Here is a 13,030-nt window from a genome sequence, read left to right as displayed (position 1 = left end):
CAGTTTTATCATTCCTCTGGGGATAAATGTGTCATCTCAAAAGCAGAGAAAGAGAGAATCTCAGACCATGGGCACAGAATAGGCGCCAGCTGAGTGCGTTTGGGAGCCTCTCTGAAATGGCAGCGTTAGCACATACTCCTAAGGTCACAACACAAAGACCCTTGAAGAAACAGGTAGGCATCTGTCATGAGCGGCGCGATCAATAATGACAGAACACGGACTTAGACATTTTCGAATGCTCGGTTTTTTCACTGCAAACACACATCAAACAATCTAAAATATTACTCAAACTACTAAGGGCAAACAACTATGAGCATAAGGTCAGAATAACAACACTCCTCACACATTTCATACTAGCACCATAGTCCCAGTCAGCATTGCCTCATCTGTGGACTCACCCCGGGTAGAGTTGGAGAGAGCAGGAGATGATGTCTCCTTGGTTCCTAGCTCTCTGAAAGTCAGTATCTCTACCCGGGTTTAAATTGACATTTTGGCTAGCTCTTTGACGTCTTCACTGTCCCACTCAAGACTTATTGGGTCTCTCCACGCTTTAGGTGGCTGCTAGCTTTTGAGCTTCGGTCAGGTCTCAGCCCAGTCTTATCAGGGGTCCCACATTTTTGTGGTGGCTTCTTGGATGCAACTGTTGATTTGGGCCCCAATGTTACATTTTATTTTTCTTTAAAGTGGAGTTTCTTGTTTTTGTTTCTTTGATATGGCTCAACGTCTTGCAGGGAAGTTTTATGGTGCGCTCATCAGCATCCTGGCCCATGGATCTATCCAGCTCGGTGCTTTCAGAAAGAGGCTGGTTTGCAGAATGGAGTGCTCTTTGGGGATTGATGAGTTCTGACAAGGAGCCCTGGTGGCATGCTGGTTACGTATTGGGCTGTCAACCACCAGGAAATCCATCCCAAACCACCGGAAGTGTGAGGAGCCTTTTTATTCCTGTAAGGTTTACAGTTTCAGAAATTCACAGCGGCAGTTCTAGCATATTCTATAGGTTGACTTGACTCAGCATAGAGTTGATGGCAGTGAGAAAGGAGCTTTGCAACATTGGCCCCAGCAGGAGACAGGTTAAGGAGCTACATGGCTAAGACACTGAGAAGCAGAGAGAGATGTAGTTCCCAGCTTGTCTGAGACCAAACAACAGGACCCTGAAGAGTCTTTATCCTGATCTGCAACCTGTTAACTTCCTTAATAAGCCCCTCTCATTGTAATTATTGTCTATGAGTTATGGGAGGCCCTTGCAATTGATTATGGAATCCAGTAGAGTATTGTGGGTGGGATAGTGGGGGACAGAATAGAGAAAATGAAGTTGAAGGGTGGAGCATGTCTGATCACCTGGGGCAGATGTGAAGTTGGATTTTCCTTGTCCTTTGAGTAGCCAGAGGTCAACTTGGCCTTCACCTCATTCCCTCATTATGACTCTGTCAGAAATACATTCTGATGGAAGTCCCAAACCTCAATTGTGTGTTCCTTTTCAGTGTTCATTATTATTTGTATCTATAAATCTGACATTTATTTGTCTTTGGGGTTGGAAACATTACAGATAAACTAATAAAGATAATTTAGTACATTCACACACACAAAATACATATGTCCACATGCGAATGTTTGTGTTGACATTTCATCATCTGCAGTGATAACTGCATTTGTTCTGGATCATCTAGATTTTCCCTGGACATGGGGATGATGATTGTACTCAGACTGAAGTGAAAATTTTCTGTATTTTTTTTAATTTATGTGCTTCAGTGGGGCATATAGACTATATTACTAATGGATAAATGTGCCCAAACAACTAAAAAAATACCAAAGTAGATGTTCCAAAGTGTGATTCCTTTATTAACACAAATATGTTGTACTGAAATACCATTAACTGGTCACCAAGGAGCTGGCCCTAAACTCTATAAACCAGTGGATTCACCCAGGGCTCTTTACATGATACACTGAGAAAAATAATTTCAAAGTATGTTTTGACCTATAAAAAATAAAGAATCCCTGATTATATTTCAGTTCTAAAATTTTAGTTTAAGGGAAAAGCTGCTTAACTAATAGAAATTACCAACGCTGCAGATATACTTCGAATTCTAGAGAGAACTATTATTGGTTTAGGATTCTGCAAATTGTTGCTATTAGGATGAGTTTGTTAAACTTGGAAAACATTGTGTGCATGTGAAATAATTTTGTACTGATGTCATATAATTTGTACTGTAACATTTTAGTCATTTATTCATTCATCCATTCATTCATTCATTCAGTCAGTCAGTCAGTCAGTCAGTCAATCAGTATTGTTACTAGCTGCCAGGTCAAGTTGGTGCTGATTCTTAGCAGGAGGAAATGTTATTCGATTCTTCTCTAACTTCATGAATCTTGGCACTTTTGAACCCATTGTGTATCCCTTGTGAAGTGCCTTCCAATGGAGGGGACTCATTTCCTAGCACTGTATAGTATAGTATTTTGTTTTGATCCATAAGGTTTCCATTAGCTATTTTGGAGAAATAAATCACCAAGTCTTTCTTCCATGTTAACCCTACCTGGAAACTTCAGAGAAAATTGTCAATCAAGGGTGGCCCTGTCAATATATGAAACACTGGTGGCATAACTTTCATCATTCAAAACAACCATGTAAACAAACGTAGTACAACAGATGGGTAGGGGGTAGATTTTATTCATTGTATGTATTAAAACTCTATCAACTCAGAGTTCCAGATAGAATTATTAGCAGGTGGGAACTCTGTGAACGATAGGTTATCGATTAAAAATCCTACTAGGTATTTTATACCCCCCCCCCCCCAAAAAAAAAAACCCTGAGGAGAAAACAAGGGCTTCTGGGAGGGATAAGAAGTCATGGTGTAGTCTTCAAAACAGAAGGTACAGGTCCATTGGGACTCTCAACTGCCTCCAAGGTCAACATTGTCAGTTCAGGTCTCCTTGGTTATCTGCTGCAGCCATGGCCTGCCCACCCCTCTTCAGGTGTTACACTGGCTTTCCCTATCCAAATAGAAAACAGAAGCTATGTTGTTAGAACTTAAACTGGATATCTCAAAGTAAGGTTGATTTAGGAATTGTAGACACAAAAGACACAGGTTACTTGGGATGAACATTATATTCCATATCTAGCAGGTTCACCTATAAGATCTAGGCCATGTTCTAAGGGGGTTAAAACCCATCTCATTCTTCACAGAGATTACTCTTGAATGGAAATTTATAGACAAGAATATCAGCCCAACCTAGGTACTCTAATAGAACACATATCCGGGTTCGAGGGCAGGGAGAGATGTAATGGGATGGGCATGTGCGTCATTGTTGAAGTGGGCACAGAAGAGCGCTTTGCTGAGATGCCTCTTGGGTTTGTTTGTTATATATCAGGGGACCTCCAGAACATAGCTGAAAAATGTGATTAAGAGGTAATAAAACAGTTCCCACAAACTCTTTAACAACTCTTTCATAGGTTACAGCTATTTCCCCCCATTCTCCTATTTGCCTTTGGGTTTTCTTAACCAGGCATATCCTATAGGGAGAGTAGAAATTACACTGATTGGATGGCAGTGAGTTTGTTTGTTTGTTTGTTTGATTTAACAACAAATTACCTATTTAAGAGCACTCTTGAATCAGTAGTTAAGACCTTATCTTCACATCAAAAGACCAGATGGGCAAACCCTCCAGCTCAGTGGCTCTCAACCTTCCTAATGCCGCGACCATTTAATACAGTTTCTCATGATGTGGTGAACCCCCAACCATAACACTATTTTCATTGCTACTTCATAGCTGTCATTTTGCTGCTGTTATGAATCGGGTGACCCCTGTGAAAGGGTCATTCGACCCCCACCCACTGGTTGAGAACCGCTGCTCTAGCTGCTCTGCAGGATGACCATGACAAGCTTAGACATTCTCCTGGTCAGTTCAACTCTGTCCTGGAGAGACCACGTGCTTGAGAATTGACAGGTGACAGTGAGTTTAGGGTCATCCACTATTGTCAACATAAAATGTTTATTGTAGAGTAAAAAAGAGAGGTGAATATCACACTATCTTTTAAACTTGAGACAAACTGACATTTCGGAAAATCAATTTGCTTCTTTTCAAAAAAAATCTCCTTTTCACTGACAATGTACATTTTGTTATTAACCCTGCCTTTTTTTGATTCCGCTTTTTGGCCGCATGAAAGCACTAAACCAAAATCATGGTCCAATTGTTTAAAGTTCATTTGAGTCACATCTGCATATTGGCCTTATTCATCCTGTTTTTCCCCATGATAACACAGACCTGAGCTGTAATTTTAAAAATGAATTACCGTGTTGTACATTTTCCTAGTATACTAAGAAAACTGCCTCACATTTTCTGAGGAATGAATCTAGGTAAAGATACATTGATGCCGTGTCTAGATCGCTTAAAAATACAAACAACATGACACTGTCAATCATTGCACTAGTGGTAGAGGGTAATACAATGAAGTCAGGGCGGAAGCACATGCCATACTTGTTAGAATTGGCCAACAAATTTGTTCTGGACCTTCTATCATTATCAAAGGAGAAAGCGTCTCAGTTACATGATTCACAGTGCCCATAATTTTAGACAAAGCCATTGATTATGAAGGCTCTGAACGATTCTTGTTTCCATGTTCTATGTCAATCTTGTCATGTGAGTCCTTAGAAGACAATACACTGTAATGCACTGAGCACTTGCATCAACAGCAACCCGACCATCAATAACACACCATTCAGAGCAATGGTTTAATAGCACTCTCTTGATAAAGCATTTCAGCAGAGGCAGTTTTATGAGGTATCAGAACTATGTAACTCCTGTGCATAATGTTGTGATTAAGTGTCCCTATTGTTTAGGGGTTGGACTGTTGATAAAGGTTGAGTATCAGTGGCTTTCCTTTCGCTTTGAGGAGCCTGCTGATACAAATGGTTAACAACCTCAGTGCTAACCAGAGGCTGGGGGCTCTATGCCACTCAGAGGCACTTGAAAAGAAAGCTTGGGCCAACTATTTCTGAATAAAAGGAAGAAAGAAATACAGCCCCTGGCGAACCTGCTGGTGCACAGTTCAACCCGACACACATGGACTCACCCTGGGTTACAATCCACAGAGCAGATATTTGATGTTGTTCACTCAGATCACCCCACATGTTTGATCAGTTAGGGTTAATTCTCCACTGTAAAAACTGGGGAGCCAAGTGAAGACCCCCACATGAACAGCAGGCTAGTTTGCCTTCATGTAACCAAAAATGGATAGCATAGATATAAAAACAGATAAAAAATAATTCCAGTGTTAGGAGCTAAGGCCAAAGCTCTCATTAGGGGCTCTGTTTTATGAGTTTACGTACATCTTGTTGTGCACACAGGTGCCCTATCTAACACAGGATCATTCCATGTGAAGTAAAGCGACCTGTTATATACTAAGGTTTTATCATGAATTGAACCAAATAAGGCACTTACATTCCTTCAATTGAAAAATGACATTGATAGCACTTAACCTGCAGAAATGCTGTGAAAATAAAGTCAATGAGTGCCCGAGTAGCACTGCAAGTGCCGTTCCCGTAAATATTCTCTGCAGTGCAGACTTTCCACATAAAGCAGTAAGGCTGACATATGAGCAAGATGCCCTTTTGGTTAATAACTCAGCTCCTAGGTTACAATGCATACATACTATACTTTTTAAGTTCCATTTAGGCTTCCGTGCCTTCTAATGAAAGGTGTGGTGAAGAGAACTTGCTTCATATGGCTCTTCCATCCATAATCTTTGTAGCTCCTACCTAGGCACAGGGTAGGAACATTTGAATAGAGTTTTGAGGACACAGAGTCAGGGATTGGGCAGTTTAGCCGTTTCTCTGAGCAGAAATGAGCTATTTCAGAAGCAGAAAGAGAAACAAAAAACCCACAATCCCCAAGAAGGAAGAACCACTAGCAGGCCATGTGCCAAATCCTTGCCTGATTTGGCAGAGGTAACAGAGGCACCGGGGGTGGGGGGTGGGGTGGGGGTGGGCACGCTAGGTTGAGACAGTGAGGCAGAGTGGAGGAGCCGTGTGAAGACTGTACAGCAGACTGGCTGGCTTCCTGACCCACCGAACAAACACAGGCCAAGGAACCAACCATGTAGCTCAGAAGCTGAGAACCATCAAGATACGGGGCTGTTGGATGAGGCGAGCTGCTGCTGCTGCTGCTGCTGCTACAGACGAAGTGTATCCTTAATGTTTCCTGATCATGGTTTGTAGGACTTGTTAACTTCTTAATTGTTGTTCTTAGGTGAGATTATATCGAGTCCAGCTCATAGCAACCCTATGTAAAACAATGAAATAACCTCCCGTCCTGCGCCAGTCTCACCATTGTTCTTATGTTTGAGCCCAGTGTCACAAGCATGTCAATCCAGCTTGTCGAGGGCCTTCCTCCTTTTCCCTGGCCCTCAGTTTTACCAAGTATGATGTCCTTTTCCAAGGGCTGGTCAGCCCTGAGGACATGTTCAAAGTACATGAGAAGTAGCATGCTCTAAGGAGCGTCTGGCTCTACTTTCAAGACAGACTTGTTTTTCATTTGGAAGTCCGTGGTACTTTCGAGATTATTGGTCAGCATCATAATTCATACGTGCCGATACCACTTCAGTTTTCCTTATTCGATTTTCAATGCTCATGTGCATATGAAGAAATTGAAAATGCCCTGGCTTGGAATCAGAAGCACCTTAGTCCTCAAAGTGATAGCTTTGCTTCCCAATGCTTTAAAGAGGTCTTGTGCAGCAGGTGTACCCCATGCACTGCATCGCTTGGTCTCTTGACTACTACTTACATAAGCATTAGTTATGGATGGAAGCAAGATGAAATCCTTGATGCTTGCCATCTTTTCTTCCTTTAATATATTGCTTATTGGAGCAGTTGTAGTTTTTGTTTGTTGATTTGTTTTTACATGGAGTTGTAAAACATACTGAAGATGTCAATCCTTGATCTTCATCAGCAAGTGCTTCAAGGCTTTCTTACTTTCAGCAAGCAAGGTTGTGTCACCTGCATATTTCAGGTTCAGACTAAGACTTCCTCTGATCCTAATGCTACATTCTTCTTCATATAAACCAGTTTCTCTGATAATGTGCTCAACATAGAGATTGAATATTATGGTGAGAGGGTGCAATCCTGATGCACACTTAACTTGCTTTTAAACCATGCAGTAGTCCCTTGTTCTGTTCCCACAACTGCCTTTTGATGCATGTATGGGCTGAGCTCGAGCATAATGGAATGTTCTAGAAGTCCCCTTCTGCTCCAGGCTAGTCATCATTTATGGTACACATTTGAATGCCTTTCAGAATATTTGTCAAGAAGAAGAGCAATGTGTTATAATAAAAAGTGAAAAGACCTAGAGTTAGAAAACCCAAAAAGAAGAACCATGTTCCTTATGGCTTAAACTGGGCTAGGGGATGGGTATGGGAAGACTATATAAACAATTCAAGTCTCAAATTTCAATGTTGAAATATTCTATTGACAAAATGTTGAACAATGCAAGAAACACCCAAAGAAGATGGGGAAACTACACAGAGTCACTGGTCACCGTACTAACAAGAACTAGTTGATATTAAACCATGTCAAGAAATAGCACGTGGTCAAAATCACTGCACCTGAAGAAAGAAGTCTAAGCTGCACTCATGTTATTAGACAAAAAGCAAGGCTCCAGGAATTCATGGAATTCCAATGGAAATTTTTCAACAAGCTGATGACACACGGGCACTTATCTATGCCCAGACATTTGGAAGACAGCTTCTTGGCCAACCAACTTAGAGAGATATGTGTTTCTACACATTCCAAAGAAAGGTGACCCAACCGAATTCACAAATTATAGAAAATATCACTCATATCACATTCAAGTAAGACTTAGCTTATGATCTTTCAACAAAGTTTGAATGGGAGATGCCAGAAATTCAGACTGGATTTGGAAGACGGTGATGTCTATTGGATCTTTGGACACATAAAACACCAGAAAGATGTTTGTTTGTGTTTAGCTTTCCTAATAAACTCCCATAAATATGAATATTGTCTGTGAGTTCTGTGTAGCAACAAATTCTGGAATTCACAAGAGACGTCGATTGCTGGGAGAGGAGTCGTTGTTATCAGAACACAATAAAGCAGGAAAGAGGGTGAAGGCATGTCTGATCTCCGCCTCATGGCAATTAGGCTGCTTGGGCTGGTGAGGAATGGGATCCCACACTCTACTAAAGCCTGTGGAGAGCATATGTAGCTTCCACATCACTTCCGTACAGGCATTGTCGAATATGTCCAGCAGCCAGCTACCAGACCACCTATTATTAGAAAAACATCTTAAGAAGAAGAAAGTAGCTGCCTTGCCTCAGTATACTCTCTTGTGATTGTGCATTTCACATGACCTGCATTTCCTATTCTCGAATGCAAATTGAAAGCATTTTTCCCCAACGTTATCTTAGTGGTTAGTGTAGGAAATGAAGCGGTGTGAACGGACATTGTTTTCCCTTCAGCAGGCTCATGTGTATAAGATAGTTCCACTTTTGAGCTTCGAAGATAACATCCATCATTCATACAGTTGGAGATACTGTTATTGGGTTGGTTCGGTGATGATCCAATCGCCCAATTCTAACAGCTAATAGAACATATTTGCAAGGTCCCTAAGTTCTAAGTTATGATCTGTGACCAGTGAAATAGGAATTAAAATGGCCTCATTCAAAATTGCATGTTCTGATAACTTAGCTTGATTAGGACCATGCTGTAATCAACTGAGGTAATCAAGCAGAAGGTCAAAATATATCATTTAAATGTAACTCTGGTAGAAAAAAAATCTATTGGACCATCTATGTAATTTTTCATGAGCTGCCATATAAGAACCTATATTCCCTAATGCTTTTAATATCCAAAGTTCAGTATTAATTTTAATGATATGCCTCTAATTTAAAATTAGTGATTTACTAGAAACATTTAAAAAGTGATCAATATTATTGTCTCATGATAGAACATTATGACTGTAAACCTTTGCATCTTATAGCACATGAATGCCATGTCATCTCCAGCATATACCAAATATGTATTTTTGTGAGAGATCGTCCTTCAGAATTATTTTCAGTACAGTGAAAGGATTTCTGTATCTTATTACATAGTCAAATTTTTCAAGGAGACAAATCATTACAATCTGTCTTTTTTAAAGAAAAACTTAACTCACTTTAGATTATTACAGAACACTTTCTTCTAAAATTCTCCTTCTGTCACATGTTAATAAACTCTATCTTTCATAAATAAAATAATTTAACCCAGATTTAATCTTGAATAGATGCATGTTACTCAACTAGGAAAGCCAATAATTTTTACTCAAAACACGAATGTAAAATTCGTTTTTTGTTTGTTTAAAGCTTAGAAATCTCTAATTACTTCATTGTGGCTTTGGCAACAACTTTTGTTGCTAGGAAAGATAAAACCCACTATAATGTTGTCGAGGATTACCAACATTCTATGGTAAAAAGCCCAGAATGATCAAAGGAGGGTTCAAAAGTAGCATTGAAAAATGTTGGGTTTCAAAAAAAATGAAATTTTCCATTTGGTGTCCAGAAAGCTTAAGGAAGGAAAAGAATCATGCTTTACCTTTACTTAGAAATAGGCATCATTTTCAAGAGGCTATGGTAGCAATTGCCTCACAAGCATTGGACTATTAACCACAAGGTTGGCAGTTCAAATCCATCCTCCTCTCAGGTGGAGAATGATGGGTTTATCTGCTCCTATAAAGATTTGCAGCCTTGAGAACCTTACGTGTATCGAATGACTAAGTCAGATTCTACTGGATTACAGTGGGTTTGATTTGATTTAGTTCAAGGGCCTATACATTTATAAAAGAAAACTAAGACAATATTTAGATTATCTTTAAAGCGAAGTGCTCTCAACCAAAAATCATTCAGCAATCTACTACTGTAATAAATTTACTAAAATATCACCTTCAGTGAACCAACCTTTAGACAAGAATGTGTATTGTCTCTCAACTGACCACTTTATCAAGTATAAATTATTACATCATTAATTCTCCAAGGACTAATTTCACATCCCTACTTTTTCAGTTCACTTTCTAGGCCATTTCAAGGAAAAACTTAGAATTTTATCAGTTCGGATCCCTCATTGTCCTACTAGAAAATGTATGTTTCAATTAAGTCATATATACTGTTTGAATCATCTTTTCCAAGAGAGGTACAAAGGAAGCAGCATTATCTTCACCATAAACCAAACCATTTGCATTGAGTTGATTCTGATTCATTGTAGCCAAATTAAAGGATGAATGTGTAAATAAGGGCACTAAGAATGTGTTGTTTTTTTTTCATGGAATGTGCTAAGTTTGTACTTTAGAAAAATCTCTTTAACTGAATGTGGGAAATGATTCGAAGGCATAAACTCTCCTCCTACAGTTAGCAGACCGGTTCCAAATCGTGGCAGTTCTATTTCAAAGCCTGATTTCTAAGGCTGTGTTTAAATTAATCAGAACTTCCTTGGAGTAGATGATGGGTTTAAACCTACAACCTTGCAATTAGCAGTTCAAGTCTTATCAGAAATAAATCGTTTATGATGTTATTGGGTGCAATCCAGTCAGTTCCATCTCATAGTATCGTATATACAATAGAATGAAACAGTGCTCAAACCTGTGCCAGCCTCACAATTGTTATCTTTGAGCTCGTTATTACAGCCACCGTGCCAATCCACCTCATTGAGGATCTTCCTCTTGTCTGCTAACCTTCAACTTTAGCAAGTATGATGTCATTTCCAAGGGAATAGTACTTCCTTAAAAACTGCCCCAAATGGAAGCTTACATAACCTGAGAAGAGAAGCCTGCCTTTGTCTCAATTGGAACCGTGGGCTCATTCTTGGAATTGTGGGCTCATACAATATTGCCCTTTTGTAATTGACTAACTTCATTCAGCAAAACGGTTTCCCTGTACAGATATCATAAGATGTTTGGTGGTTTCCTCATTATTTTCCCACAAACTTTATAAAATGCATGTGATTGTTGTTAGGTGCCATTGAATTAGTTCTTACCCAGAGTGACCCTATGCACAACAGAAGGCAACAGTGTTTGCGACATCCTCACAATTGTCCCTGTCCCTGAGCTCATTGTTGCAGCCACTGGGTCAACACTTTTCCGCCACCCTTTCACTTTCCAAGCCTGATGTCCTCTCCAGGGACAGGTTTCTCCTGACAATATGTCCAAAGTATGTAAGACAAAGTCTTGCCATCCTGGCCTCTACGGAACACTCTGCCTGGACTTCTACCAAGACAGATTGGTTTGTCCTTGTAATTCCTTCTAGCAGTCCTCGGTACTTTTAATATTAGATATTCTCCACAATTCAAATGCATCAATTCCTCTTTTTCATATGTATCATATATGTCAAATATATATCAAGTATACATATATGTAAGAATGTGTCATATATGTCAAATATATACCAAACATATGACATATATATGTAAATATATTAATGAATCATCTTTACCATAACTAACAGCAAAATGTATATTTATAATGTGTATTTTTATTAAAAAATGATATTTATGAACATATGTAGTTTTATCTATTATTCTGTACACAGAAACTCTTGGTCATAGTTGGAGAGACAGATTCATAAAATTTCTTATTTTTTTAATTTCTGTACTGACTTTATATCAAAGTTTGTTTGGAATTGTAAAACATTTAATTTTTTTTAGAAGATATGTTTTACATAATTTATATAATATTGCCTGGATTTTTATGTCACTTTGATCCTTAATCCTCCACATTATAGACAATATATTTTATGACTCTAAATGTCTATAAATAACTTCATATTATATTATTATAAATGCCCAATGAATGTTTTCATTTTTCATATAAAATGAATATAAGGGATAATTCAAACCAAATTCTTTCCCATCAAGTTGATTCCAACTCATGTTGTTATTGTTAGGTGCCCTGGAGTTGACTGACTCCTTGTGTGTTAGTATGAGTTGAGTAGAGAGACAAATTCAAAAGCATTCAAAAGCAAGAAAGAGCTTTATATACAAGAGCAATTCAATATAGAGAAAACATCCCAGTTCAGATCAAGTCTATACGTCCAATATTAGCCCATATGTCCAATACCAATCTATAAAGTCATCTTCAGACTCATGAAACACATGACACCGAATGCAGAAAGATCGCAGGCCAGTGGGTGGAAAGTCTTGTGGATCCAGTGGTGGTAGAAACATCTCAGTGCTGGTAGGGAGCTCCAGAGCTCTAGTGTAGCCCCATGTGTCTTGTCAATGGAAATGTCTCATAGGGAGTGAGTCAGTGTCCCGCCTCCAGCAATCTATTTATCTCCTTAGCGCCTCCAAGTGAGGTCATCAAGCTGTGACCTGAATGACAGGCTAAACTCTACCCCTTCCCTTAGAAGTCTCAAATTGACAAGAGATTATATAGTTACCATCCCTAGTGACCCTATAGTAGATTTCTAAGACTGTAAAATCTCATGGAAGCATAGCAGATGGTGGATTTGAAGCACTGACCTTGCAGTTAGTAGCCCAATGCCTAACAGTGCCCCAGGAATCCTTAAAAATGAGGAGAGAAGGTTAGTATTCTACTACTGTTTTCCAAGGAAGCCCAAGCCTATCTACCGAGGATGTCACAATAACCTCAGTTGCACTGCCCAGAATGAATGTTAGTGCATTCATTTAGACAATTTCACTGCAAACCCCTGCCCTCGAGTCAATTTTGAGTCATAGTGACCTTTAATAGTGTGTCTGAGTGTAAATATCTAGAGGGCCAAAGAGCCTCATCTTTCTCTGTGGGAGTAAATGGTGGGTTTGAACCTTTGACTTCATTGTTAGTAGCCCCACTCCAAAGTTCAATGGCACAAGGTTCCCTTTAATTTCACACAAAGAGCATGGCATATTTTTTCATTTTAATTAGACATCCATATTTACACATCAGCCATGTCATAAAAAAAACCCCAGACCCCAGTCATCACTTTAAACAGGTGATAATTGGTACCACTGTTCCTGCCTTAGCACCTGGTGTGAGTCACACAGAGCGGAGGAAGAGCCCC

Source organism: Echinops telfairi, unplaced genomic scaffold, assembly GCF_000313985.2.
Source record: "Echinops telfairi isolate 266 unplaced genomic scaffold, ASM31398v2 ScPeMD7_23;HRSCAF=83, whole genome shotgun sequence".
Lineage (NCBI taxonomy): Eukaryota > Metazoa > Chordata > Mammalia > Afrosoricida > Tenrecidae > Echinops > Echinops telfairi.
The sequence above is the reverse complement of the archived record's forward strand: the minus strand, read 5'-3'. Positions refer to the sequence as shown.